General features: G+C 41.5%; 1 long non-coding RNA gene across 1 annotated transcript; it reads left to right on the forward strand.

The window, feature by feature from the left end:
- The first annotated feature begins 1417 nt into the window (after nucleotides 1-1417).
- Nucleotides 1418-8704, forward strand: LOC137095934 (uncharacterized). Its single transcript, XR_010909081.1, has 3 exons — nucleotides 1418-1485; nucleotides 6823-6874; nucleotides 8657-8704. It is a non-coding gene; the product is annotated as an uncharacterized lncRNA (long non-coding RNA).
- Nucleotides 8705-27941: the final 19237 nt, after the last annotated feature.

A 27941-nucleotide genomic window follows, 5' to 3' on the forward strand; every position in this document is an offset into this window, starting at 1 on the left:
TAAACTTAAACACAATTGGAAAAAAGAGTGGAGCAGTGAATCCATTCCATGTGTTAATCCAGAGTTTCAGTGAGTTACAATAATAATAATAATAATAATAATAATAATAATAATAATAATAATAACAACTTTATTTTTATACCCCACCATCTTCTCCCCAAAGGGACTCGGGGCGGCTTACATGGGGACAAGCCTGAGAATCACAGATTAAACACAACAGCATTAAAAACATTCAGATAAAAACACAACACAATCACAACAACAACAACAACACGAAAACGATATCATGGCTGAAAAACAGAATCAGGATGGGTCTAGGCTCAGGTAGTGCAATGAATTCTTAAGTAGAGCTGAGGAAAGGTGCAAAATTCAAGTGTGCCCATCTGGACAGAATACCTCGGCGATAAAGTGTTGAGATTGGTGGAGTGAGCCGAACCAAAGTGCAGGAGCATAGATAGCGTCAAGTCCTTCTCTGGTGGACTGCTTAATCTAAGGCACAAGAGAACATCCAGGTTTTGAAGTCCTTCTTTGGTGTCCTGAATCATATTCCTAAACAGACACAGCACTTGAAAATGTCCACCTTTAAATCTAGCCGAAACCTGGATGGATCTCTCTACCTCTCTCACATGGGAGCGACCTGCAGCCACTAGAGGCACACCAACCATTATTTCTCCTACTTTAATTAAAAGCCTGTAAAATTTGCTTTATCAATATGGAGCTATTATTACCAGCATAGCTGGAATAATCTTTTGTCAATTTTGTCATGAGACAAGTCAAAAATCTGAAATATTGCCATCTTGCATTATAGATGCAGGTGCAGTTAATGATGATGATGATGATGATGTGCCAGCACAGTACTTGATGCTTTAAGACAGGAGTCCTCAAACTTTTTAAACAGAGGGCCAGGTCACAGTCCCTCAAACTGTTGGAGGGCCGGATTATAATTTGAAAAAAACTTGAATGAATTCCTATGCACACTGCACGTATCTTACTTGTAGTGCAAATACACTTAAAACAATACAATAAATAAAAAAGAAGAACAATTTTAAAAATATAAACTTATTAGTATTTCAATGGGAAGTGTAGGCCTGCTTTTGGCTGATGGATAGGGTTGTTGTTGTTGTTGTTGTTGTTGTGTGTGCTTTCAAGTCATTCCAGACTTAGGTTGACCTTGAGCGAGGGCTGGGTAAATTACCTTGGAGGGCCACATCCAGCCCCCGGGCCTTAGTTTGAGGACCCCTGATCTAAGAGAACAAAAAATAGTCCCCATTGCTTAAATTGATGACTTCAGTCGTTGATGAAAATTCTCCATGGGAATAAATTTTAACACCTTTCTTCACAATAATTTTACAAATTATGTTGTTTGTCAACAAGACTCTAATGCAGTGGTATTGCTTTTCTTGATTTTCAGATAGATTAACATCAGAGGACACCCCTTCCTCCAGTGTCCAGGCAGCTCCGCCAAAACAGCCGCCAGCACCACCAGTAAGTAAAACCTATACACTACAAGAAATACTTCCATACCAATACTGGTCAAAATGAACGCAGGTAAAGCATAAAGATACCTTACAGTTTAAGCTGAGCTTTGTTGCTGGGCTTTCAATTCATTCATGAGGATGCTTGCCATAGATGCAGGCAAAACATCAGGAGAAAATGCCTCTAGAACATGGCCATATAGCCCAAAAAACCTACAACAACCTAGTGATTCCAGCCATGAAAGCCTTCGACAATACATTTACACCATGTTTTGTGACCTCCTGGGTCAATTCATGCCCAAGATAGCCTCCCCCCCCCACCCCCCAATAATATAGAAGGGAACAAAAAGGGACTTCTGCCACTTCTCATTGTTAGGAAAGGGTCCCTCTAGGGTCTAAGATGGAAGAGAAAGGCCCCAAAACACAAAGAGAATGCTCCTCATGCCCCCTAGGGAGTATTTCAGTACACATCTAGTTTGTTTTCTTTGCTGGAGCTGTGAGGCCTACCCTCCAAGGTCTCCTGGGTGTGCTGAATGAAGTGACCCTAGTTCTTCAGTCCCTACCCTGCAATGCTTGAGTTGCTATTCTAGGGCATAATTATTTGATGGTACCCATTGAGGTGAAGCCCATACCCAAGCAGGTTGTGTGCTTGGTCCAATCCCTGAAGCTCCTGGAGAAGCGCTGGCACCCAACATACTAAGGTGCCTTACCCCAGCACTTCATGATCCCCAGGGCCTGCTATAATCAAAAACAGGTCAGCAACATTATGTGAAGCCACTTGAGATCTCAGTGGCTCTGCGCAGTCCTTTAATTAAACTACGATCACGGCATCATCATCATCATCATCATCAGGGTCCTGTGGGCTCCTTGTGTTGTCCCTGTCTCTCTAGGGTATCATGGCAGCCAAGATTTGATTATTGATCCTCTATTTGTTAGATACTCTGGGCGCCCTTTTGGGAAGAGGGAATGATGGCTTTTGGAGAGCCTTGGATTTTTATAAGCTAGAACAGGATGGCCACTAAAGTCTAACAATCACCAAACAACCTCAGATGATGGATACCTCCAAGTCAGGAAATTCAGCAGCTGTTGCTTTTTGAAACCCTTGTCATAGAATCATAGAATCAAAGAGTTGGAAGAGACCTCATGGGCCATCCAGTCCAACCCCCTGCCAAGAAGCAGGAATATTGCATTCAAATCACCCCTGACAGATGGCCATCCAGCCTCTGCTTAAAAGCTTCCAAAGAAGGAGCCTCCACCACACTCCGGGGCAGAGAGTTCCACTGCTGAACGGCTCTCACAGTCAGGAAGTTCTTCCTAATGTTCAGATGGACTTTGACAGACCCCCCATTATCTGGCTTTATCTGGCTTTGGCAGCTACGTCTAAGGCGCCTGCATTTAACACATTTGAAAATTACACTGTTGACCAACCTTTTGGCATTAACCACCCACAGACCCTCATTTCTAAGGGCTGCCTCAGTTAGGGTTCTACCCTGGTGATAGATTTTCTCATGACAATGGCGAACGAGCAACAGTGCAATGTGGCTATTGGGGGGTATGATGATGGGGTTTTTAATGCACACTTTGAGTTTAGCCTTAGCTAACCTCCCTCCCACTCTCAAAATGCCCTCTTTGTCTAAAAATGGGTTTAACTCATGATGAGAACTCTGGTTAGGGGTGTTGAGCCCTTGCTCTAACCTAGCTATTTCCTGTTTGAACTCATATCTCTGAACTGATCTGAGTATGACTCCCTTAGCCTTTATTATGTCCTGGACCTGTAAAGGCTCACTGTCTTTGCAAGCTAAACGATGTATGAGTCTAGCAACTGCTCTCTGAAGACTATGCCACTCCGAAAAACGCTCGAAACGGTGTGGTTCCAGGCAAGATCTTTGGCCCAACTGAATCTCTGCGGTCGTCTTGCAGGCCTTTATCTCTGGAACAGACTCTGGCAATTCTACGCTTTCTGAGGGAGCAAAAACAAACGGAAAGTTGACATCTGTCAAACATTTGGGACCTGTTAGCCAACTGGAACATAAAACACGTTGAGCTGAAGCTCCTCTGGAAGCGATATCCGCTGGGTTGTCGCTGGTGCCGACATGATGCCATTGGCTAGGCGCAGAACTAGATAGAATGTTGTTGATTCTATTAGCCACGTATACCTTAAATCTTTTGGTTGTGTTGTTGATGTAGCCAAGCACAACCGTACTGTCTGTGTGAAAATGAAAGTCTTGAAACAAATCTCCTATTTCTTGCTGTATGATGCGCCAGAGCTGGACTGCAAGAACTGCTGCACACAATTCCAGCCGGGGTATGGAAGTCCCCATAGGAGCTATTTTGGCTTTTGCCATGATGAAACCAACGTGGCAAACATCCTTGTCCCTTTGCCGCATGTATCCTACAGCCGCTATGGCTCGCTCAGATGCATCACAGAAGATGTGAAGTTCTGTGGTAGGTTCTATCATCGTCTTGCAGGGAACAAATTGTCTGGGAACGGTGATGGTTTCTAGTCCTTCAGCTTGGGAAGTCCAGTCTGCCCAGGCTGCTTTCACTGATGGGGTCAGCTCCTGGTCCCATCCTGTCTTTTCTTGAATCACCTGTCTGAACAGAAGCTTAGCAGTGATCAGAACAGGGGCAGCTATGCCTAAGGGATCGAATACCCCGTTGATGACAGAAGGCATCTGTCTCTTAGTGCTCACAAACTGAAATTTGGACTCTCTCAAAGAAAGGTGGTCCGTTTTCACATCCCAGAGAAGCCCTAAACTAGACTGGGAACTTAACTCTTTAAATAACTCACAAACATTGCTTTCCGCCAGGTCTTCTGAGGGAAATTTGTCTGCACAGCAGTTTGTGCAGGCGAATGTTGGCACCCTTTAACAAAGTCTGCACCTCGTGTACTATTTGGATGGCTTGATTGACAGATCCAAAAGAAACCAAAAGGTCATCTACATAGAAATTGTGGTTGACTATGCTGGCGACCTCGGGACTAAACAGGTGACCAAACTCGTCTGCAGTTCTTTTGAGGCAGTAGTTTGCAACGGCTGGAGACGGGGTGTTTCCAAAGACGTGTACGCGCATCTGGAAGACTCGAACATCACTCAAATTCTGGGTGTCAGCATACCACAAAAACTTGAGGTACCTGCGATGATCAGGGCGGACTAAGAAGGCATAGAACATCTTGTGGATGTCCGCGATGACAGCAAACTCCTTTTCTCTAAATCTCAAGATGACGCCGAGCAAACTGTTTAAGAGATCTGGTCCCTTTAACAAAACATTGTTAAGTGAAACGTCCCGACATGTGGCACTGGCATCAAAAACAATTCGGACCTTATCAGGCTTTTGGGGATGCGTGACTTTATGGAATTGTAAAAACCAATGTTCTTCCCCGTCCTCACCTTGGTTAGAGGCCTCTGCATAGTTGCTCTGAAACATGTCCTCCATAAAGCCAACGATCTGTTCTTTAACTTTGGGGTCTTTTTGCATCTTTCTTTTTAGAGACCAAAGTCTCTTTTCTGCCACGTGCCTGTTGTTAGGCAAAGTGGGCCTATTTAACTTAAAGGGCAGAGGGGCTATCCAATTTCCCTTTGGACTTCGAGAGACTTGAGAGTTCATGATGTCCAAGAACCTCTGTTCGTCCTTTGAGAGTGCTGTGGCGTCGTCCCTCTCAGAGACTTCGAAGATGGAGGAATACTCTGGCGTTATTCCTTGACAGTAAACTGAGATGTGGCTCAGACAGCTGTGCATGATCGTGGGACGTCCACCTTTAAGCACGTGTGCTTGCTTGGAGTCCAACGATGATGGAGGGTGCATCTGGTTTATGCACACTGGGCCTATAACTGTCCAGCCCAACGGCAGCAGTTGTGCAATAGGCGCACCTGGAGGTCCCTTAACTTGGTCGTTCACGCAGAACAAGCTCGGGCAGTCCGAACCAAGCAAAAGGGCAATGTCCACATCTGGCAGAAAAGGTGGCATGGCATTCTTCAGCCTTCGCAGATGAGGATGGGCCTCCACAACTTCTCGGGTAACAATTTGCTTTTTGTTCCGAGGGATGGACGAACACTCAATGAGGTCTGGCAACTTGAACTGTTTCTTTTGGTCGCAAGAGGAAACAACAAAACCGGAAGCTACGCGACCCTGCAACTTCTTCCTTCCCACACACGTTGACATAGTGTAGTCGACCGTCTTGGTTTTTAGGTTGATCATATTGGTTTGTTTTTTCAATGTGCAACAGAGAGGTGTGGATCTCTTTCCACTCTCAACCCCTGTGGCAGCCTTGGGTGGTATAGGTCTTCTAAATACATAAATCAAGGTGATTTGGAAGTAATTCTTCTCACTGCTTCCACTGGGACATATTTCCACGCAAGGATGCCTGGGCTTACAGTCTGATATTCACATCTATTTTGCATAAATTGAAAGATTTCCATGGCAGACGGCAGCAAATGCTTCAGGAGAGTAACAAAAACCTCTAAGTGTCTTTTCATTGTTCTGATATTGTCTGCTTTGTGTCTTGCATTTATGCGTGTCAGTGGCATTGCCCAAATTAGAAGTGACAATTAGCACGGAGCATTTCCAATGTTATAAAGTGATGTCCTGGATGGCATAACATGAAAGGCATAACACAGGATATAAATGGCCTTGCGATAATCGAATATAGAACTGACAGATCCTCTTGTAACTGATATCCCAAAATGCTTTCTGGGTTGACAGTTTTGGCAGAATCCTCTGCCAGCTTTTGTTGCTACTGCTGCATGGATGTGTACATGCCTTCAATGCACCTGGCAACTTATGGTGATCCCTTGATTCATAGGGTTTTCTTAGTCAAGGAATACTCTGAGGTGGCTTTGCCTGTTTCTCCCACTGAATCATAGCATGAAATACCTGGTATTCATGGCTGGTCTTTTGTCCAAATATTAATATTAATGTGGGCTAGCTTTGCTTCACTTCCAAGTTAAGATAGATCTGGTTCCTTCATGGTATTTAGGCTTTGATGCTCACATTTAGCTATATTTTGGAATGTATCTGTGTTGTAATCTGGTTCCTTGAGTATACTAATCAGGAAAGAAATTAAGTTTAAAGATTTACCATTGAGACTGTAAAGAAAATCATTAAGATGTGCTAAATAGGCTTTTTTCAACTTTAATAAGGAAAAACAGTCCCATTTTGTAAAGTACTCACAAAAATCAAATTAATATTAATTTTATTCAGTATGGGAATTTTAATTTCTATAGCAAGAAAGTTAATTTCATTTTTAAAGGAAACCCACTAAAAAAGAACATGTATGGGTCATTTATTTATTCAGATGGATTATTTAGCGGCATGATAAATAATGTCATGCATTTTTTTCTCTTTTCAGCCCATTCCTGCCCCAAACAGGACATTTTATCCTTATCGCATCATTGATAAGAGTAAGTACAATGCTTGGGACCAGAAAGGTTATGGATTTTGTTTTTTTTATATTTTTCTGGATATTTGAATGCCTGGATTTGCACATATGTACATAATGAATTACTTTTGAGACAGGATCAAAGACAAGGCATGAAATTAATTTCTATCATTTATTACAATGTTTGCAATAAATTTGTGCAGGAAGCAAAGTCAGTGTGCATAGAACCACCAAAGGGGTTCGTTCTCTCCACCATCCAGCCATGCTTTGGAGTATTTTACATTTTGAAATTCTGGATAAGGGATACTCAGCCTTCTTTCTCTGCCTTTCCAAATTCCAGAGCCAACACTGGCTTTGTATTTTGAGTAATCAGCTTGCTCAGTTTAAATTTCAGTTGTATTTAATTCATGTTTTGTTACTGAATCCATGACATGAATATGCACAACCACAAAAAATCTGCAAAATGCAGAGCAGCTTTGTGATTTTCCAAAAGTCATACATAATGGTAGAAAGTTTGGTACTTGGTGAAGAGTATCCCTCTCCCCAGACCCCATTGAAATATTAAATGGTGTTTGATAGGAGAATAAGGGAAGTACCTGTTCATGTCAAGAAAAACAAAGCTGATTCTGATTCAAAACGCATTATCTGAGACAAAGGGCCAGTTCTTGTATTGACTCAGGCAGTCCATTCTCATGCCAGAAGGAATTTAATTAGCTAGAAATCATCCATGCTTGGCAATGTCAAATCTGATTCTGAATATACCCAGAGCTGGCAAATTATCCTCTGTGATTCCATGTTGTCTCTTTGCCGCATCTTCTAACAGTCCATTGCTCTTTTGGCCTGGATCTTTATTAGAAGCAGTTTTATACTCCTCAGCTCTCTTCCTTCTCTTAAGTGGCCGGAAGCTCTTCCTCTCCATTCCCTAAAATTGTCCCTGCAGAACGGGCTCTAGCGTTTGACTGAGCAGGGTCAAGGGCATTTCAAAGAAGGAAGGCCTGCTCTCCAGATTATTTTTTGTCCTGGTCTAGAGAAAAGGATCTCCCAATTGCTGCTAGGATAGTAATCCAATAGACTTTGACTTTCAGATATTTCTCATGGGTGAGGCTGCATGCTGTCTTGAGTTTTAATATGCCTAGTGTGATACAGTAGATAGGAAAGTGAAGGATACATCTGGACAACACCTGAATTTAACACTTGTTTTAATCTCAATTGCCACCTTCTTTCTGTGAAACTAAACTTAAACACCATTGGAAATAAGAGTGGAGCAGTGAATCCATTCCATGTGTTAATCCAGAGTTTCAGTGAATTACAACAACAACAACAATAATAATAACAACAACAACTTTATTTTTATACCCCACCATCTTCTCCCCAAAGGAAGTCGGGCGGCTTACATGGGGACAAGCCCGAGAATCACAGATTAAACACAACAGCATTAAAAACATTCAGATAAAAACACAACAAAATCACAACAACAACAACAACATGAAAACAATATCATGGCTGAAAAACAGAATCAGGATGGGTCTAGGCTCAGGTAGTGCAATGAATTCTTAAGGAGAGCTGAGGAAAGGTGCAAAATTCAAGATTCGGGGATTCCGAATCTGTTCATTCCAATCCAGGTGTGTCACTGATGCCTATGATGCCTAACACTTCTTGGCTATTCAAAAAGATCATTGCTTAAATTGATGACTTCAGTTGTGTATGAAAATTCTCCATGGGAAAAATTTTTAACACCTTTTACAAATTATGTTGTTTGTCAGCAAGACTCTAATGCAGTGGTATTGTTTTTCTTGATTTTCAGAACCCGAAACATCAAAGCAGGGTGAAGTAGGCCAGCTCAAAAGAACACTCACTCCACCTGTAAGTAAAACCTACACTACAAAAAATACTTTGATACTAATATTGGTCAAAATGAAAGTAGGTAAAGCATAAAGATACCTTACAGTTTTAGTTGATCTTTGTTGCTGGGCTTTCAATTGATTTATTCATTTGTTTGTGCAATTGTGAGTTTTAGGGAACAAAAAGGGACTTCTGCCACTTCTCATTGTTGGAAAAGGGTCTCTCTAGGGTCTAAGATGGAAGAGAAAGGCCCCAAACTGCAAAGAGAGTGCTCCTCATGTCCCCTAGAGAGTATTTCAGTACACATCTAGTTTGTTTTCTTTGCTGGAGCTGTGAGACGTACCCGCCAAGGTCTCCTGGGTGTGAGGGCGTAGCCTTCCAGATGACAGACTAAAGTTGCTCAACCCTGTTTTACAAGATGGTTAGTTGGCTTCCGCTTTTCTGTTGTGTTGATTTGCCATAAAGCTCCTCTCAAAATGCAGTGAGAACTTATGGGATTTCTAAATTTATCATGTGCTAATTTTTAAAGGTGGTTGGTAGGACCAGCTAAATTGTTCACTGTGATTCTCTGTATCCATATATTGCTACTAGAAGCAACCCAAATTAAATGTGAGCAAAAGTGAAAGTTCCTTCTCAGCCCCATTTTGGCATAGGTGAATCAATATGTTTTCCCTTCCCCTTCTCCTTCCTTCCTTCCTTCCTTTTCTTTTAATATACCAGAGCTCTTTTTCACATTTCAAAATCTTTCTAATTTTGGGGAAAAAATATCATTAAATTAAAACTCCCACTGAAATAGAGACCAGTATACATTGTCTGGTCAGAAGGACTCTATTCTTATCCAGGATGTATACATGTAAGGAATACAGCATCTGAATCAAGGAAAGTAATGGTGTCACGATACTGACAAACTAGAATACTTTTAGAGGAGAGGGGGAAATGGCCAATAATATAGAAACCAAGCTCTACAAGGAATGGCTTAAGTACTTTGATACGTAGTTTATTTATTTATTTACATCACTTATATCCCGCCCATATCAGCCCGCAGGCGACTCAGGGCGGTCTACATATCGGCACCATGCCATCAATATAATACAAAAGCAAAAACAGTTAAGTGCAATTATACAAAAAAGACAGTGCAATGACAATTCAAAAAGAGCTATATCCTCTCATTCCAATCCTCGTCCATTCCAGTTTAATGAGAAGATTGAGAGCTGATAATGATCGTCATGTTGAAATATCAGAAGGGATATAACATAGGAGGTGGAACATACTCACATGAAAAACAGCAGCTCCTCCTTCTCTATTTATTTATATTCCAGCTTTCCCCCAGTTCCTGAACCGAGGTAGTTTACAACAATTGATATGAATGTGAAAATAATCAAAACTGAAAAAATGAAAACCAGTGACAAACATAAACTATTAAGAAAGCAAGAAACAGAAAAACAAGCACATCCAGTAATAGGAGACCTGACTCCTTCCCCCATCGAAACAACCAATCCATTGAACCAAAAGATGGAAATAGCAAGACAAACTATTCCACTTAAGTATTAGAAATAACTTTCTCATAGTAAGGACTTGTTTTCCAGTGGAACGGAGTGCGTCAGAAAGCAGTGGAGTGTCCTTCTTGGGATATCTTTAAGTAGAGCTTGATCGGCCATATTGGGGGTGATTCAATTGTGTGTTTATTTGTATCAGACATTCGGACCAGATAACCCTCGGAGTCCTTTCAGGCTCAATGATTCTATGAAATAAAATGGGGCAATTTGTTTTTTACTTTATCCCACCTTCTATTTTTTAAAAGTCTTATTTGACATAGTCACCTAGACCCATCAAGGGTTTTTGACTGTCATGCTCAAAAAGAGCTTTAAGATATTCCTTTCTTTTTAAAACTCAATTTCACAGTGGACTTTGGCATATTTCTGCAGCATCTCAGAAACAAGTTCCATCTATCAAATCAGTCCACTTAGAAGTGAAGAATGGGAAATTTCAGTCCTGGCAGCATGTAAAAAAATGAAATTGCTAAGGATGCTTTAGATAAATCAGACCAAGATGAATCTTAGTACCTGTTGTTGTTGTTGTTTTTATTTTTTACTAAACAACATTGTTAGATGCGAGCCAAAATGATTCAGAACATGATCTAGGAATCCAGCCTACAGAGAATTACAGTAATCAATTGTAACCATAACAAAAGGACAAGGTCTCCAGTGGGTAATGTTCCAAAATAGAGAAAACAGCTTTTGACATGGACCGTTTAATGTATTCCTTATAGGTTGTTAAAATCAACAACTACACTGAGATTCTTGACAGAACTGGTAGATAATAATCGGATATTGGCCATAGCATTCACAAGAATCAATAAGCAATTCTGACGGATATGTCAGTAGCATAATACTGACACCGGAGTTCATTTTAGGATCGTTGGCGATACAAGGTGTAACACTTGCTTATGATACAACCTTTCAGTAGGGAATAATCTTGTTCTCACTCACAGCCTTTAGCTGTCTGGTACAAACATCTGGGAATGTATTCTGCTGCCTGTCATTCAGGAGACGTCAAACCGGATTTCATTATTGGCTCCTCCTCTAAGTACAGACAAACATATCTCTTTCTCTAAGAAGCTTTATCTGGGCAGCTGTCTGTCATTCATATTAACTATACATGCAAACCCTGTGCTATTAGAGCAGTCCAATAGTGAGCAACAAGGGGGGAAATCCTGAACCATTACAACAATGTCCTTTAGTTTACACACGTTGTTATGTTGTTATCCACATTTTGGCAAAGACATGTGTAAGCTGAAAAATTGTAATGTATGTAGACAAATTCATCAACTTTGCCCTTTAGATTTTCTGAGGCTAAAATCATGTATCAGTCCTTTACAAAAGTGGAAAAACGATTAATCAATCTTAGCTATATTTTGCTATAGATAATATCAGAGTCTATAAGCATCTTCTCTTTATTACACTTCTAGAACAGATTTTTGTTTTTGTGGAGATAGGAATATTGAGAGCACTTCCCAAGTGATGCACAGATCATATTAGGATACAACAATACAAAAGCCTTTATTGGCATAACATGGCAGAGAGTATAAAACATAGTACACGTAATAAAAAAGGGCTTCTCATTTGCTACACATTCAGTTTGCAGACTTCATTCAGGAATCTTGCCACTGAAAGGCAGCAGCTAAAGTCCTGGCAATTTAAAAGCAAAATCACTTTGTCAGAATCGCTGCGGTTCTTCAATGAATCTATGGCTTGTGTTAGCAGGCTGGATCTTAGCTCCTGGTAGAGTGGACAGTGCAGGAGAATATGCGGTATGGAGTCTAGCTGTCCTGTGCTGCAGAGACAGACCCTCTTGTCCAGGGGTCCCCAAACTACGGCCCGCGGGCCACTTCCGGCCCGCCAAGGGCCCTGATCCGGCCCGCGGAGGAGGAGCGCCCCCCCCACACACAGTGCCCCTCCATTGGCTGGCTCACGCTATCCGTCAGGCCCGATGGACAGCGCGAGCCAGCCAAGGGAGGCTGCTCCGCATGGTCTACTCGCGTGTAAAGCACCTCGCGAGGTGCTTTACGCGCAAGTAGACCACGCGGAGCAGCCTCCCTTGGCTGGCTCACGCTGTGCATCGGGCCTGATGGACAGCCTGAGCCAGCCAAGGGAGGCTGCTCCGCGTGGTCTACTTGCGTATAAAGCACCTCGCGAGGTGCTTTACTCGCAAGTAAGCCGCGCGGGCCAGCTCCTCCCTTGGCAGGCTCACGGTGTCCATCGGGCCTGAGCCAGCCAAGGGAGCCTGAGCCAGCCAAGGGAGGCTGCTCCGCGTGGTCTACTTGCGCGTAAAGTACCTCGCGAGGTGCTTTACATGCAAGTAGACCACGCGGAGCAGCCTCCCTTACTCGCAAGTAAGCCGCGCGGGCCTGCTCCTCCCTTGGCAGGCTCACGCTGTCCATCGGGTCTGATGGACAGCCTGAGCCAGCCGAGGGAGGCTGCTCCGCGTGGTCTACTTGCGCGTAAAGCACCTCGCGAGGTGTTTTACTCGCAAGTAAGCCGCGCGGGCCAGCTCCTCCCTTGGCAGGCTCACATTGTCCAAGGGAGGCTGCCCTGGTGCTCCATGCAGTCATGCTGGCCACATGACCTTGGAGGTGTCTACGGACAACGCTGGCTCTTCAACTTAGAAATCCAGATGAGCACCACACCCCAGAGTCAGACACGACTGGACTTCATGTCAGAGGAAAACCTTTAACCAGGAAAATCTTGGAAGATCCAGGGTGGGAGAAAGAACTCTTGTCTGTTGGAGGTAGGTAGGAATGTTTCAATTGGCCACCTTGATTGCCATTTCATAGCCTGACAGTTTTTAGGGAGAATCCTTTGTTGAGAGGTGATTAGCTGGCCCTGATTGTTTCTTGTCTGGAGTTCCCCTATGTTTGAGTGTTGTTCTTTATTTACAGTTATAATTTTAGATTTTGTTCAGACTAGAAATAGGAAGATTTCCCATTCTCTGCTCCTGGAATTACTGCCTAAAGAGGTCTAGAAAGAACCCCCTCTAAGAGTCCTTCCACACAGCAAAATAAGATATGTGCAATGTGCATAGGAATTTTTTAATTGATTTTTTTAAAAAAAACTATAGTCCGGCCCTCCATCGGTCTGAGGGACAGTAAACTGGCCCCCGGTTTAAAAAGTTTGAGGACCCCTGCTCTTGTCGCTCGGGAGGCCATTGAGTCTTCCTCTATGGAGCGGCGATGGCATGATGTTAAATCTAGCCAGCATGTAGGCTCTTCTGTAAGAGGGGTTGGTGAGCTCTGTGATGTAAAAGGCTGGATTTCCCTGTGTGTATGGAATTGCCATGTTAATGGGTGAGCAGGATTTGTTTGCCAAGCTCAACAATTGGTTGTGGTCCCTTTCTAGCAGCCTCCTTTTGATGAGGGTAAAAATCTCGGGAAAAGATAGTAGGGTCAGGAAATCGCTGTCATAGCCCAATTCCCCGATCTTTGCTAGGACAGTTGAGCACCATTTGGAGTGGTGGAGTTCGCTCAAGGTGAGTTGAGTCAGAGAGAATCAGAAAATACATTATGCAAGCTTTTGAAGAAAGACAAATCTGAGTAATAAATAATATCTATGTACTTGCTAAAGGAAAAGGCTTGCATAGGCTGTGCTCTAACAATAAAAGCAGAACAATGAAAAAGGTGGTCAGTCGTTTTGCCTATGTCTTATCCATCTCAGCTTCTCCCCTTCCTTGTAATTCTTTTCTTCCTTAACTTTCTTCTCTATCGCCTGATAAAGTAGGGTGAACACAAATATATATATTCTCCTTGCAATATCAGTTCCCTTGTAGATTCAAGGAGATGATCACTAAAAGTGAGTGTTTGGTCAAGATACTTAATGGGCAAAAATGGAACTTTTCTATGTCGTCTGCTGAATGAAGTGACCCTAGTTCTTCAGTCCCTACCCTGCAATGCTTGAGTTGCTATTCTAGGGCCTAATTATTTGATGGTACCCATTGAGGTGAAGCCCATACCCAAGCAGGTTGTGTGCTTGGTTCAATCCCTGAAGCTCCTGGAGAAGTGCTGGCACCCGGCCCGTAGCCAGGATTTCGATTCGGGGGGAGCTGAGTTTGATTTGGGGGGTCTGAGTCTATGTGAAATAGGGTCTACCCTAGCAAACCTTTTGTTTTGTTACCCCAATACCCCCATACATATGAGATATATTGAGCATAGTGATCAGATCATGATATGAATAAACATAACAGTTAAAATAATGTACCAGTAAGGCCTTTTCGCGGACCACCATGAGAATTCCAGGAGGGGCTCAAGCCCCCCAAGCCCCCCAAGCCCCCCCCCCCCCCGGCTACATGCCTGGCTGGCACCCAACATATTAAGGTGCCTTACCCCAGCACTTCATGATCCCCAGGGCCTGCTATAATGAAGAACAGATCAGCAACATTATGTAAAGCCACTTGAGGTCTAAGTGGCTCTGCGCAGTCCTTTAATGAAACTACGATCACGGCATCATCATCATTAGGGTCCTGTGGGCTCCTTGTGTTGTCCCTGTCTCTCTAAGGTATCATAGCAGCAAAGATTTGATTATTGATCCTCCATTTGTTAGATACTCCGGGCGCCCTTTTGGGAAGAGGAAGTGATGGCTTTTGGAAAGCCTTGGATTTTTATAAGCTAGACCAGAATGGCCACTAAAGTCTAACAATCCCCGAACAACCTCAGATGATGGATACCTCCAAGTCAGGAACTTCAGCAGCTGTTGCTTTTTGAAACCCTTGTCTTTTGATTCCATGCTGCCTTTTGGGGAATGAGATGAAATGGCAGGACGCAAGTCAGCCAAGAGCTATTCCTTTACACGTAACTTCAGGTGATGGGGGAGGCCGACTGAACTACTGGAGTTCCAAAGGCCAACCCACAATGCTCTAAAGAGGCCTCGTGCCGTAATGTGGGCATACACTTTCCCTTCGCTCTCTCTAGGAATTTGCACAAACCCAGAGCCCTCTGAACTCAGCACTTTTATCGTTCTGTATGGTACTGTTTTTATGATGTTATGTTTTATTGTGATATGTTTTTATTTGGGTTGGTTTTGATGCTATCTTATTGTCCTGTCCCTTTGTAAGCCATCCCAAGTCCCTTAGAGGAGATGGAGGCAGGGTATAAAATTATTATTATTATTATTATTATTATTATTATTATTATTTAGGTCAAATATCCCCTCCCCCCCAAAATAATGATAAACTGGACATTGGGCCTTATAGAATCCAAACTGGGTCTGCTTCAAAGCTATGACTCAACAGCTTGATGTACTCCCAAGTCTGATCCCAATAAAAATGGCAGGTATCAGCAGGATGGCTGACATCTCCCCATCCTATGAATGCCCACTGTGGTCTCTCCGGGCTTATAGGTCTGTGGAGGGGCATGGCCTTTGACTATTCAGATATCTCAACACACTTCTAGATGTCATGCCAGAAATCTTCCCATTCCCAAACTGGGACACTGAATGTCAGCCAATCACCCCATGGTGAAATCTGTAAAACGTCACCGCAGCATCACCATGTCCCCATCTTATAGCTAGCCAGCCAGCCAGCCTTCAAGCTATTCATTGCTTGTCTGCTCACTGGTACGGCATGTTTTCTGACCCAGCAGGGCTCTTATGTTTGACGTCATGTCAGAGAGCAGACATGGGCTAGGACATGAGACAGAGTGTGTTTGATTCTATAAAGGTGAATCTGAAAGCTTTTATCTAGAAAATACAGGTCTGTTTGTGAAGATATTTCAGAGACAATCAAGTCTTTCAAAGAGTGCCAAGAAAGTCAGGTGTCCAGTATGACAGAAAAATCAGGCAGCTATGAATGGGAACTAGAAAAGTAGAAACCATGGGGAGAGCTTGCATAAGCTTGGCTCCTACAGCAGGAGCCCTGCCCAGGCTCAAAGTAGAGACCTGCTAAAGTCCACTGATGATGACCAGTTCTAGTATATGAGGCCAATTCTCTGGGAGAGCTGAGCAGACACAACTGCCTCCTGTTGAGCTGCTAGACCAGGGAATGGATAAGCTCTTACTCCTTTCTGAATCCCTGGAGACGATGGACAAGTGATAAGATATAAGGTAGAGCAAAACTATTTGGTGTAGGAGATGTGTACTTTTTATTAAAATAAAATGGTATGATATTGTATTCTGATCTATTAAAGTGTCTCCTATACCAAATATGACATGCATCTTAAAAAGAGTCTAATGCTCACCTTTTTTTGGCTAAATTATATCACTAAAATTGAAGTGCACATTAGATTTGATGGCATGTTAGAATTGCACACGTAAACCCACCTCTGTGAAAAGGCCAGGAACTCCAGAGGCTGGATGGGGAGGCAGACAGGCCGTATATTCCATGATCTGATCCCAGATTTTCTGCTTTAGACTGGATTATATGTCTCCGAACTGCCAGATAATCTGGGATAAACAGAAAACCTGGGATCAGATCCTGGGAGAGAGGGCCTGTCTGGAAGGGCCCTAAGAGGCTGTTTCTGGTGATGGTGGCAGCCTCAGGGCTCCACGGCACCCAGAGGAGGAACTCCTGGTTGGTGACCCAATCATTCCTGCACTTAGCCGCTTTCACCAGGAAGTCTTTCAGCTCTTTCTGGTCAAAGGAGCATTAAACATCAGCCTTGCCACATCCCTCTAGACCAGGGCTTGGCCTCTCATCTTGCTTTCATTGTGGTTCCCAAGTAGCCTAATTCACAAGGCCTTCAAAAACTCCCATTCAGGTTTGATGGCCTCATGAATGAGGCCAGTTGGGAACTGCATGAGACCCTTGTGTTTGTCAGCCTCAGCCTGACGGAGGGGCATGCTTCCCAACTGGCCTCATTTATGCTGCCAGCCTCCCTGATGCGCTATGCTTACATCATTGGCCCCATTACGTTTCCTTTTTGTGCAATCACACCTTCAAAATTGGAATGTGTATTACATTTGTTGGCACATTAAATATGATATATAAACAAATTTCAACAAGCTGCTAAGAACTTATGTTGTTGGGGTTTTTGGGGGGGGGGTCAAAAGACACATAGCAAGTTGAGTTCCTGATCTATAGTTGGCATCTACATGAGCTAAAATGACTAATATGACTATAAAGACATTGAGTAAACAAACACGGACAGCTAGCAGAAAGACACCACCGTGTCTGCATGACACATCCCTTCTTCCCTTTAATAATGTGAGCTCCCATTGGGCTGTTACGATGTGGTAGAGGTTAGTGAAAAGCAGGTATCAATAGGAGGGCAAAGGCACGGATTACTCCTGGAGTCAGATCTCCACCGCTTTATGATTAACCAAGCTCTCCCCCAGCCTTGCTTTACATCTTTTTCTCTTTTTGTACTTCTAAGAAAGTAACAACATAGTAGATACTTCAAGGTTTCTGTACAGATTTATCAGGCATGGTGAACATGTTATGGAAACCTACTTGAAGTTGTAACAGAAACAGATAAAAAGCAAGTAACAATGGAATCATTTAGATCATATTGGTTTGTTTTGTCAATGTGCAACAGAGAGGTGTGGATCTCTTTCCACTCTCAACCCCTGTGGCAGCCCTTCTTAGCCTTGGGTGGTATAGGTCTTCTAAATACATAAATCAAGGTGATTTGGAAGTAATTCTTCTCACTGCTTCCACTGGGACATATTTCCACGCAAGGATGCCTGGGCTTACAGTCTGATATTCACATCTATTTTGCATAAATTGAAAGATTTCCATGACAGACGGCAGCAAATGCTTCAGGAGAGTAACAAAACCTCTAAGTGTCTTTTCAATAGTCTTCTATTGTCTGCTTTGTGTCTTGCATTGATGCGTGTCAGTGGCATTCCCCAAACTAGAAGTGACAATTAGCACGGAGCATTTCCAATGTTATAAAGTGATGTCCTGGATGGCATAACATGAAAGGCATGACACAGGATATAAATGGCCTTGCAATAATCGAATATAGAACTGACAGATCCTCTTGTAACTGATATCCCAAAATGCTTTCTGGGTTGACAGTTTTGGCAGAATCATCTGCCAGCTTTTGCTGCTACTGCTGCATGGATGTACCTGGCAACTTATGGTGATCCCTTGATTCATAGGGTTTTCTGAGTAAAGGAATACTCTGAGGTGGTTTTGCCTGTTCCTCCCACTGAATCAAAGCATGAAATACCTGGTGTTCATGGTTGGTCTTTTGTCCCAATATTAATGAGGGCTAACATTGCTTCACTTCCAAGTTCAGATGGATCTGGTTCCTTCATGGTATTTAGGCTTTGGTGCTCACATTTAGTTATATTTTGGAATGTACCTGTGTTGGGAATAAGGGTAAACAATTAATCTGGTTCCTTGAGTATACTAATCAGGAAAGAAATTAAGTTTAAAGATTTACCAATGAGACTGTAAAGAAAATTATTAAGATGTGCTAAATAGGCTTTTTTCAACTTTAATAAGGAAAAAAGTTCCATTTTGTAAAGTACTCACAAAAATCAAATTACTGTAATATTAATTTTATTCAGTATGCACTTGTAATGGGAATTTCAATTGCTTTAGCAAGAAAGTTAATTTCATTTTTAAAAGAAAGCCACTAAAAAGAACATGTATGCGTCATTCAGATGGATTATTTAGCGGCATGATAAATAATGCCAGGCATTTTTTCTTTTTTCTTTTAGCCAGTAGTGCCTGTTTCAAGGGGAGTGAGCAACATCATGGACAGTAAGTACAATGCACTAGCTGTTTTGGGATACACTGTTATTAAATACTAGCTGTACCCGCCACGTGTTGCTGTGGCCAACCTTTCCTCCCTTCTTCTTTCTCTCTTTCCTTCCTTCCCTCCCTCTTTTTCTTTTCCTTCTTCTTTCTTCCTTCTCTACCTGTTTCTTTCCTCCTTTCCTTTGCTCTTTGGTTCCATCTTTCCTTGTCTCTTTCCTTCCTCGTTCCCTCCCTCTTTCTCTCTTTCGTTCCTTCTGTCCTTTCTTCCCTCTCTCTTTCTTTCCTTCTTTCACTTTTTTCCCTTCTTCCTTCCTTCTCTACCTTTCTTTCTTTCCTTCATTCTCTCCTTCCTTCTCTACTTCCTTGCTTTCTGTGTATATGGTGTATATATGCATATACGTGTGTATATATTTCTGTATATGTGTGTTTGTGTATATATGTAGTTTGCGCATGCGTTGTAATGTTTTGTTTTGTTTTTTGCTTTTATAGTCTCTTCTGCTGCGTTTTTCAATATTTTAATGAGTGGTGGTCACTCATTGGCCTGATAGGTGTATAGTGTCCAAATTTGGTGTGCAGTGTTTTTGAGTTACGTTAATCCCACAAACAAACATTAGATTTTTATTTAGAAAGCGGGCCAGGGGACAGTTCCATCTTGTCTCCTGCATATGTCATCGTTGGGGACATATGCAACTGCTGCTCTGGGCCAGAATGAAGAAGGGGTGGGGGGTGGCAGAAGACAGTTCCACCTTGTCTCCTGTGGCACGTGTTGCTGTGGCCTCAGGAAACAGGAATCGCGGACATGAAGCAATCCGGGCTAGGGAAGACCACCCCACAAAGATTTCCTGTATGTATGTGTGCATGTGTATATATGTGTATAGTTGTGTGTGCTTGTGTATATGTATATATGTGTGGTTTGCATGTGTATATATATGTATGTGTATATGTTTAGGTATGTGCATATGTATATGTGTGTGCATGTGTATATATGTGTTATGTATGTGTATGTATATATGAGTGGATATGTGTTTGTGTAGATATGTGCATGTGTGTGTTGTTTGTATATGTGTGTAGGCCTGGGCTTACTTGGGCCCTCCAGACGTTTTGGACTGCAGTTCCCACAATTCCTAACAGCCAGAACAGCATGGCTGTTAGGAATTATGGGAGTTGAAGTCCAAAATGCCTGGAGGTCCAAGTAGGCCCAGGCTTGTTATAATCTCAATTGCCACCTTCTTTCTGTGAAACTAAACTTAATCAATTCCATGTGTTAATCCAGAGTTTCAGTGAGTTACAATAATAATAATAATAATAATAATAATACATGGGGACAAGTCCGAGAATCACAGATTTAAAACAACAGCATTAAAAACATTCAGATAAAAACACAACACAATCACAACAACAACAATGACATGACAACGATATCATGGCTGAAAAACAGAATCAGGATGGGTCTAGGCTCAGGTAGTGCAATGAATTCTTAAGTAGAGCCGAGGAAAGGTGCAAAATTCAAGTGTGCCCATCTAGACAGAATACAAGTCAAAAATTTGAAATATTGCCACCTTGCATTCTAGATGCAGGTGCAAATGATGATGGTGATGATGTTGACGATGATGATGATGTGCCAGCATAGTACTTGATGCTTTAAGAGAACAAGAAAATAGTCCCCCTATCTACAGGCTTACAGTCTAATTTAGACATGAAACAAAAGGCAAAGGTAGAGAATTGAGTTCAGTAGCTACTGCCGCCTTCTCTCCTTCTGAGGTCATGGCAGCAGGAACTGAAATGGATGGAGGACTTTTCATCTGCTTCTGGTACATAACATAATGGTTCTTGTCTTCCTCTGAGTCTAGAACAATGACAGTTGGGATATGGGAAAGATTTTCATCAGCTTCTTGGCCTGGGCATGATAGAGCTGTGTCTGCTTTCTTCTGTCCCTCTGAGGCCTGGCCAGCCATATTAGCTTCTTCTAACTGATTAAGGAAGGAGGACTGATTAAGTCAAGGGGACTCCAAATGCAGTGATATTGTTTTTCTTGATTTTCAGAACCTACAAAACCAAAGCCGGCCCCGGAGCCAGAAGTCAAGGAAGAAAGAATCATCCCACCAGTAAGTAAAACTATACACTAGAAGAAATACTTCCATACCAATATTGGTCAAAATGAATGCACATAAAGCATAAAGATACCTTACAGTTTTAGTTGAGCTTTGTTGCTGGGCTTTCAATTCCTTCATTTTCTTGTGGAGTAAAGAATATTGAATTTGCAATTCCGGTTTTACTAGAACCTACTGCCCATGTTTTAATTGAGTTATCCCATTTCTTTATTATTTTAGCTGGAATGCTATATGGGAGGCATTGGAATAAGTACAAAAATTTGGGCAGTATCATTATTTTATATGGCTTTACCCTTGTTGTTATATCCCAATTCCATTTTTTCCAATTCTTGATTTGTTTGCTTGTTTCCTTCCTTACTTTGTTATAACTGTGGAACTCATTGCCTCCATATATATTGAGCAATGTCGGAGTTGCGACCTTTTGCAAAGGCGCTCAAGACTTGGCTGTTTGTTTGTGCATTTAAGTAACCGGATCAAATTTTGCCATAGTCACTGCTGAATGTTTTTATGTTGAATGTTTTATGTTGAATCTTTTATATTGTGTATAAACTGTTTTAAATTGTAAGTCGCTCGGAGCACCTTGGTAGAGAGCGACTAATTAAGAAATAAAGTGATGATGATGATGATAATTTATCTGAATTATATTATTTAAAATGTTAGGTATATACACCCCTAAGTATTTTATGGAAACCTACTTCAAGTTGTAACAGAAACAGATAAAAACCAAGTAAAATAGAATCGTTTAGACCATATTTGGTGTGGATCTCTTTCCACTCTCAACCCCTGTGGCAGCAGAGATGCAGTCGGGAAACAGTATAAAAGAGGCATGCCCATCGGTTTCATTAATAAGGACGGCTAGCTGTATTTTTCGCGAGAAAAAGATGGATCTCTTTCTTGTGGATAGAGCATCCTACCAGAACCCATGGAGAGTTTCTATTCTGATATGATGCTTTTGCATTTTTCTGTCTTATTCCTCTGAGGATCAAAGAAATTAGATGAAAATTGTTTCGCACTAATTTGCAGCCGGATTACACAGAAATCTTATTGTAACTACTTAGCTGAAATCTCAGGGCTGAAATCTGCCTCATATCCTTCAGGGCTGCTGTTGAAAGTCTTCCTGAAATATTTCACTCATCATTAAGATGTGCTAAATAGGCTTCCCCCCCCCCCCCCAACTTTAATAAGGAAAAAAAGTCCCATTTTGTAAAGTACTAACAAAAATCAAATTAATATTAATTTTATTCAGTATGCACTTGCAAAGGGAATTTCAACCGCTTTAGCAAGAAAGTTAATTTCATTTTTAAAGGAAAGTGACTAAAAAGAACATGTAGGGGTCATGTATTTATTCAGATGGATTATTTAGCGGCATGATAAATAATGTCATGCATTTTTTCCTTTTCAGTCCACACAAGGTCCAAAGTGGATCACCTATTATAGGGCACAATATGGAGGTAAGTACAACGCACTAGCTGTTTTGGGATACGCTGTGATTAATTATAAAGGAGGGGCAATTGCTCATTATTATGTGTAAGGGAAGGGTCTTGTTTCTTGCCCAGTTTGATGCTCTAATAATCCCTGATAACCAGGGCATCCTGTCAAAAGGTTTCCTACTGAAATTACAGCAAGGTCTTCCAGGGATAGGAAAAAATATTCTTGGGCTGTGCGGATTAACGCTGCAGTTTGGGAGGTCGCATTTAAAATGCTCCCTGCACAGACTTTGACTTATCATGCGATTGTGTCCTCCCTTCACCAACTTGTCTTCTACAAATAGATGTTTCTGCCAGTGGTAGTCTACTAGGACAGTGGAAACCTCTTACATGTTAACATAAATATAAAGAGGGTTCCTGATCCCATGGAATATCTACAACCAGTTGGATATTGTTGTTGTTGATAAAAATTCTCCATGGGAATCAATTTTAACATCTTTCTTCACAATATTTTTACAAATTTTACAATAATTTTACAAATTATGTTGTTTGTCAGCAAGACTCAATTACAGTGATATTGTTTTTCTTGATTTTCAGAAGCTAAAACATCAACAGAAGCTCCCAAGCCAGAAAGGGCTGTTCCATCAGTAAGTACAACTATACACTACAAGATATACTTCCATACCAATATTGATCAAAATGAACGGAGGTGAATCATAAAGATACCTTACAGTTTTAGTTGAGCTTTGTTGCTGGGCTTTTATGTTGACATAATAGCTGGACATAGCTATGTAAAAAGAGTGTATTGTGGTCTGAAACTGCTCAGAATACACTTGGTGCTGTTTTATTTCACTCGGGAACTTTCATACTAGACTGTTCTAGCACTAAGATGCTACTTTAATTGCCGTGTCAACATCCTATGAAATGTGGCATTCCAGGGCAGGATCCCCTCTGACTCTCTACATCATACAGTTGAGTTACAAATAGCAAGCAGTTCATTGAAAATAGTAAAAGCCATAGCAAATAAAGTAATCCACAGCAAAAAGGTAAATCCAATAGATTTGGAAGTAAAAAGAGCAATGAATCCACAAAGAAAGAGTCCCGGAAAATACAATGAACCGGAGGCAAAAAACATCAGCAAAGGTATTTAAACAGGAATCAATCAAATAACAAGGTCCAGGAGCATAACATACAGAACTATCCCTAGAATCCAACGATGCTTTGTCTGAAGTTAAGCTCCGTACTTGACACAATATATTTACTTTGTTTCCCAAACAGCAAGAAATGGATTTTTTCTTAGTTTGGTTTGTCTACTAGCGTCTGTCGCAATCTGGCTGAGCGCCATAGATTCTCATTTGTTTTGTCTCTGCTGTCTGAAAGCTCTTTGTCTATTCAAGGCCTCATTAAATTTTACACCTGGTGATAACTGACCCTGTGACTGTCGCTCAGAGCTTCTCCCAGGCTCAAGACCTTGAGATTCCCTTTGCCGCAACACAGGCCTGTCTAAGACATCAACTGAACTCTATTCAGGCCCCACATCCTGAAAACTAGGCCCAGGAGAGAGACTATCATCCCCGTTCCCATCACATTCCCTTCAGGAACATCTACATGAACAGCATCCCCATTCCCATCACAGGAATCAACTTGAACATGAACATCATTGTCATTCCCATCAATCACAGGCTGAACAGGCTGACATACAACATGAAATCATTTCCAAACCCCATAGCTGATCTGAGGGTGCCTTGGACAGCGAGAAGATCCAACCAGTCCATACTTCAAGAAATAAAGCCTGACTGCTCATTGGAGGGAAGAATAGTAGAGGCCAAGATGAAGTACTTTGGCCACATAATGAGAAGGAAGGAAAGCTTAGAGAAGACAATTATGCTGTGGAAAACTGAAGGAAAAAAGGAAGAGGGGCCGACCAAGGGCAAGATGGATGGATGGGATCCTTGAAGTGACTGAATTGACCTTGAAGGAGCTGGGAGTGGTGACGACCAAGGACTGAATTGACCTTGAAGGAGATGGGAGTGGTGACGACCAACAGGGAGCTCTGGCGTGGACTGGTCCCTGAAGTCACAAAGAGTCGGAAACGACTGAACGAATGAACAACAACAACAAGCTGATCATGGAGTTTTCTGGACAAGAATTATTCAGAAGAGGTTCACCACTGCGTAAACAGATGAACCGTACCTCTCAATAAGAATTATATACAAAGGATGATACGTTTATAGTAGAGTACTAATGTTTTCCAATAAATTAAGAAGCAGAGACATAACTCATGGCATATCCAAAAATATGTATTTATTTTATTTACATCATTTATATTCTACCTTTCGCACCTTGAAGGGGACTCAGAGCGGATCACAGAACACTTACATGGCAAACATCAATGCCGTTAAACAGGACAGACAACAGATAGAGGCATTTTTCCCAACTTTGGCCTCTTGGAGGCTGTGCTCTACCCTGGCAACAGGGGGGTGCTGTCACTCCATCCTCTATGATGAAGAGCCTTGATCACAGACTTCCTCCTTCCTTTGGCCACCGGCATTTTTCTGGTACTTCCTTTATAAAATACCTTCCTGCTCAAGCAGTGCCTAATTTCTCTACTCATAGCTCACAGCTGTTTTCGAACTGCTTAGGTGAACAGTAAGCTGGGTTGAAGGTCAGGTACTCACCCTGACTTGGACTTCGAACTGGCAACAAGGGATGGACACCACTATATCTCCTGTGGCGGTGTCACATCGTGAAAATGGCCAAAGAGATGTATGGGTAGATAAGGCTGTTTCTTAATAACAGTCCTTTTAGAGAAATATAGGTTACAGCCCTGTAACACTTCTCCAGGGGAGATCAAGTTATACCCAAAAAATTACTTTTCCAAGGTCTGTTTCACAGGCCTTCTTGAAATCAACTTTTCATATCAAGGGAGATGAAGATTTCCTTCAAATCAAGGAAATATTACAGGGCATGACCTGTTGTTTATTCTGGGAAGACTATGCCATCAAACACCTCCCCCCCCCCCCCCAAAGATGTGTTCATTCACCTTTCTTTGATGAGCATGCTGTTTCTCAGGCACCTGAATTTTCATTAGCATTTTCAGGAATAAAATATCATACATTATTAGTATTAATATTGTTGTAGTAGTTATAGTTACCTTTATTTTATCATTTTATTATAGATGATTTAAGATAACACAATATATTATAAATAATACATCATTTTGAGTAAAAATAAACACTTAAAATTAGAAATGGGGACCAAAAATATCCTCCAACACTTCTTCCCCATTAACTTTGGGAATTAGTGGATAAATGTGATTTGTTACACTTTAGAAATACAGCAAGCTGTCACTGTATTAATTCACAGAAGGAAATGTGATAAGTAACCTAAGAAATAAATTGTTGCTTCAAAGCTGTGTTGTAGAGAAGAAAGAGATGAGAATATTAATCATGGAGTCTGAGAACTAGTATTTACATCTAGGAGTAGAAGCGTGATGTAGCATGGATATAAGGGAAGCAGGATTAAGTACTATATATCGCATTGGTGAGAAAGTTTCCTTTCCTTTCCTGTCCTTTCTAAAATCTATAATGACTGCTCAGTATTCACTCATTTAGTTCCAGGATTGAATCAGTGAATCCACTGAAAACTGAATTAATTCTTATTTTGCATTTTTTTAGTTGTAGTTTTAATAGTTTGTAGTTTGTAACATAACTAAGTAGTACTACTAGTAGTAATGTGATATAGCTCTGCATCACATGTATTGTTTTCATTTTTGTATGTAATTTTAGCTTTTAAAAGTTTTAGAAAGCTATAATGCAGACATAGAAGGATTTCTAGATGTATTTGGTGGGGGCATTTGTAACAGATCTTCTCTCTAGGCTGGCCCTACAGCTCCACTCCTTGGACTCCTATCCCTCTCCTTGGATCCCTATCCCACCCTCTTAAGATCACATGTTGGATCAGACAATTGTGCCTCAAGGTGATCTCAGCATGAACCAATGGAAGTGTTGTTCTGTGGGTTTACTGTTGTAATTGATAGATTCCTCGATCCAAACTTAAAACAGAAACAGACAGACACAATTTTAAATAAAATAAAATAAACAGAGAATTCTATAAATATGCAGTTAAATCACGAATTAGCCCTAGAACTATTTAATCATTCACAGCTTCTCCAAAAACAATTCAGTTCTTCCTCTGATTGATTTTCCTACGTGATGTTCCCTGGGCTCTCCAGGGATATCAAAATCCAAGGATGCCCAAGTTCTGCTAGATCCAATGGCATAGTAAAATGGTGAGCAATTCAAACAAGTGCCTCTGATCATTGCCTTCACCCCATCTCTGTCCAAGTCTTTTGGGAGCATGACACGGCAGGCTCTGAACTTGTGGGCCTTGCAGTAGCTGAGATCATGTAACGTCCCTATCTCCTTTCTTTGTAAGCATAGTAGAAAATGCCATCGTAATAGCTTATAAATTAGTTGAAAGGTTTCTGAATAGATTAATTAATAAGCCTTGGATGGGACAAAGCTTGTGTTGTTTCCTAATACAACAAAAGCGAGTTAACAGGAGCCATTATTGCAAGAGCGGAGGAGAGAGTTCTACTATATTAGCGAACACGGCAATGCAAAATTACTGCTTCTTATTTGACCTCCAGATATACATTAAGTAGTAGGTTGGACTCCCAAGTACAGTGAATAATTTATCAGTAGATTAAATATGAGGCTTCTGCATAATCTGCTGGTGGTTTGTGGCTTGGGATATTTTTACTGTCCATGCATCTGTATTAATCTTCACTTCACTTTATTTCTTAATTAGTCGCTCTCCACCAAGGTGCTCCGAGCGACTTACAATTTGAAATAGCATTTCACAATATAAAAACATTCAACAGTGACTATTTGGCAAATTAGATGTGATTACTTAAATGAACAACCAAACAGCCAAGTCTTGAGCGCTTTTACAAAAGGTCGCAACTCCGAAATTGCTCTAACATTTGGAGGCAACATTTGGAGGCAACATTTGGAGTTCCACAGAATTGGAGCATAGGTAAAAAAAGCTCTACACCTTGTAGCTTCCAGGTGTACCTCCCTAGGGCCCAGTATGTATAGGAGATTTTCCTGGGCAGATCGAGGTAACCACTGATGGAAAAAAGGAATGAGGCGGTCCCTAAGATATAAAGGTCCTTGGCCATTTTGAGCTCTAAATGTCAGGATCAGTATCTTGTAAGAGATCCGATGTTCTATTGGTAACCAATGCAGTTGTTGCAGAATCGGTGTAATATGGGATCTTATAGATGATCCTGCTTCAGAAGGTTGGCATATAAGGCGTTACAATAGTCCAACCTAGTGGTGACTGTTGCGTGGATTACCTTTGCCAATGCTTCTACCAGAAGGTAGGATGCCAATTTCCTTGCCTAGCGAAGTTGAAAAAAGGCCTGCTTAATCTGACTTCTAAACAAGGTGAAAGAAGAAAGCGCAAAAGCTGGGTTGCAGCTAAACATCAAAAAAACCAAGATTATGGC

The sequence above is a fragment of the Anolis sagrei genome, chromosome 1 (genome assembly GCF_037176765.1).
Source record: "Anolis sagrei isolate rAnoSag1 chromosome 1, rAnoSag1.mat, whole genome shotgun sequence".
Lineage (NCBI taxonomy): Eukaryota > Metazoa > Chordata > Lepidosauria > Squamata > Dactyloidae > Anolis > Anolis sagrei.